Raw genomic sequence first — 3,550 nt, 5'->3', positions numbered from 1 at the left:
TGAGACTTTCTAACGTCCTGATCTCAATCTTCTGTGTAACTACATTGATTTCCCTACTAGCAAGCAGACTCAATGTCTTAGTTTGGATTCTCCTAGAAATAGAAACTGAATAAAGATGTAAATGCAAGGACTTTACTTAAAAGGTGAGATAAACACTGGTGTGGAAGTTGGAAAGTGAGGTAGAGAAGGGAAGGCAATTAAAGATGCCTTATTCACAATGAGATACTATCTCACACCAGTCAGAATGGCTATGATTAAAAAGTCACAAAATAACAGATGTTGGCAAGGTTGCAGAGAAAAGGGAATGCTTATACACTGTTGATGGGAATGCAAATTAGTTCAGCCATTGTGGAAAGCACTGTGGTGATTTCTTAAAGGACTTAAAGCAGAATTACTGTTCGACCCAACAATCCCATTATTGGGTATATACCCAAAGGGATACGGATATCAATTATTCTACCATAAAGACACATGCACACATATGTTAATCACAACACTACTCACAATAGCAAAGATACGTAATCAATCTAAATGCCCATCAACAGTAGACTGAATAAAGACAATGTGGTACATATACACCATGGAACACTATGCAGCCATAACAAAGAAGAGATCATGTCCTTTGCAACAACGTTGTTAAAGCTGGAGGCCGATATTGTAAGCCAACTAATGCAGAAGCAGAAAGCTAAATACTGCATATTCTCACTTATAAGTGGGAACTAAACAATGAGAACACATGGATATAAAGAAAGGAACAGCTTTGCCCAGTGGCAGTATTGTAGCCAATGAGGTTTATCTGAGGTACAATTATTGCTAATTGAAAACTTTTCCCAATACCCCTCCATGATGACTTGAAATACAGTCAGCACTGGCAATTTTTGACAGTCTCTACAGAGACCGAAAAAAAAAAAAAAAGAGCAACAGACATCAGGGCCTACTTGAGGATGGAAGGTAGGAGGAGGGAGAGGATTAAAAACCTACCTGTTTGGTGCTAAACTTATTACCTGAGTGGTGAAATAATCTGCACACCAAACTCCTGTGGCACAGAGTTTACCTATATAACAGACTTGTACATGTACCCCTGGACTTAAAATAAAAGTTAAAAAAAAAAAGATGCCTTATCAAACCACTTTCCATGGGTAAATAGAGCTTAATTCTAATAGGAAACTCTGGGCTTCAGTGTAAAACTTGTGTCTCTGAATGATCTCACCCAAGGGGTAAGGTAGCCAAGGCATTAATACACCAATTCTGATCATTGATTGGGGCTGCCAGGATGAGGTATTCTGAATACAAGATACTTGTAAAGTGACCTTCCAGTTAAACAGCAACGTGGGCTCTGGTGGCAAAAAAACACCCCCAGGAAGTGAAATACTGGTGCTATCAGTCTGCAGTAGTGAGTAAGAATGTAGGTGGGGGTGCAAAGTCATATGCTGTGGTCAGTGAAATGAGAAATGCCTGATTGTTCATCTGCCTAATGTCCCCATGTTGAGATCTTCCACCCAGTGCAACACAGATCACTTTTATTCCGGAATGACTACTCATTGAAACTGTTCATGATGAGAATCTGACCTTGGCAGATGAAATCTCTGCCACCGATATTTTTAGTGATATCTAATGAGACTTGTAATTAATCCTGGGCTTAGATTCCTTGAGAGACCTAGAAGTCTCCAGACTCTCTTAACACATCCAAAAGTGCTGGCACTTCACAAAATCCCCAAAGCTTGGAGAATTCACTTAGAGTGTGGATGTTCCTGCTACCCATTGACATCCAAAGTGATTAACTTCTAGAGGTGGCATTGTTGGAAATCATTGATTTAATTGTCCACTGCAAAGGGACTTGCCTTTTCTCTGTTGAAGTGTTTTTATTTAAAAGGACTTGGCTTTCTATAGATGAGTGAAGAAACTTTTCACACTACAGAACTTGAGTTATTGAATGATACCTGAACCATTTCAGTCTCCTTTTTGTTAAAAAAAAAAAAAAAAAAAGGCAGGGGGAGGGGTAAAACTATTGTATATATTTACATGTTAAATTGTGTAATCATGTTATTGTCTGAAACTAATACCATGCTGTTAAAATTTAGATAAAGTGTCCTGTAATGCATACAAAATGTTCATTTGCTGAAGGCCATTAAGTTAATTTCCTGGCAACAAGATTAAATGCAAGGCATTTACATAATCATTAGTCGTGAGGTGTAGAAAAGATAATTAAATATTCCACCACATTAATTTATATTTAATTAACTGTGCTTTAGTGATCCTTCTGTCTGAATATTAATATTGTGTAAATAAACAATTAGAATGCATGCTGATTTTATTAAAGGCGTATTCTTAAAATTATGTAGAAGATGCAATTATTAATTTAATTATATTTTATTCTGAAACCTAATCATGTTAATAGAGTCTAGAAAGGTCTATCACTAGCCTCAATGATGACATTTTCACATTTTATATTTCCAACTACAGTGTAGCTTATAGACTTTAAAATATGTTCATTTAGTTCACCCTAACAGTTAATTGCTTTCCTAGTAACTCCACTCTACGGTTCCTTTAAGTCAGTACTGACACTGTGCCTTTAAAAAAAGAGAATTATTATGATACAGTAAGCTTCATCGTCTGTGGCCACACTCACTTGGGACATGTGATATTTCTGGGAAATGACTATATCATATAGAAAGGAGCAAAATTGGAGCAATCTTAAATAAGATCAACTGGGTAGAAACCACAGCCAATAAAAAGTCTACTAGTAGGTAAGATTTCTGAGAGTTTTAAAAGTTCTTTTTTTAAATGTAATGTTACGGAAACTCTTGCAGAGGTAATCAGACATTACTAGAAGCAAGAATCTACTCAAGAATTTTTTAGACTTAGATGCCAGACATTTGTGGAGAGCTTAGATGGTAGTAAAGTGAAATCTGGACAATACATTCACTACATCTTAAGGATTCTTGCCTTTATCTGCGTGGACCATTTGGGAGCCAGTAAGTGAAAATATCTGTCTTCATTAAACATTATTTAATAGGAAAAGAAACAAAATACAATACGGAAAGAAAATAAAAGAGTCAGCGATTTTTCTGAATCATGAGAGTGCAACTTAGCTAAAATACAAAGTTACATTAAAATAGCTCTGTGAAGCAGTTGTATTTTCCTAACAGGAGAAGTTATTTCATATTAAATTGTAACATCTCCAGTAAAAATGTTTGTGCTTTTCACATATAATATTTATTTGGGCAAACAATTCAATACTGATTTTAACTGTCTAAATGGAATTTTTGGAATTCTCCAGTAAAAATGTTTGTGCTTTTCACATATAATATTTATTTGGGCAAAAAATTCAATACCGATTTTAACTGTCTAAATGGAATTTTTAGGGAAAATGATGTGTGGCAGTAGCACATATTTCCTAATGGAAACATTTGTTTCTTAAATTACAGAAGGGGGAATAATAAAGTTGCTTTTATTTCTCTTCAAGGCTGTTGGGACTTTAATACTTACGGTTTGATATGGTTAGTTTTCCCCTGGGCTGGGCAAAATATATTCCCTTCTGGTTTGTGAA

At 35.5% G+C, this 3,550-nt stretch overlaps 1 non-coding gene across 1 annotated transcript; it reads left to right on the top strand.

Moving 5' to 3' along the window:
- The first annotated feature begins 756 nt into the window (after nt 1–756).
- On the top strand, nt 757–897 carry LOC115832066. Its single transcript, XR_004027535.1, has one exon. It is a non-coding gene; the product is annotated as a U4 spliceosomal RNA (small nuclear RNA).
- The last annotated feature ends 2,653 nt before the right edge of the window (nt 898–3,550 follow it).

The sequence above is a fragment of the Nomascus leucogenys genome, chromosome 2, assembly GCF_006542625.1.
Source record: "Nomascus leucogenys isolate Asia chromosome 2, Asia_NLE_v1, whole genome shotgun sequence".
NCBI classification, from domain to species: Eukaryota; Metazoa; Chordata; class Mammalia; order Primates; family Hylobatidae; genus Nomascus; species Nomascus leucogenys.
This window is presented reverse-complemented; position numbering and strand designations above follow the sequence as displayed.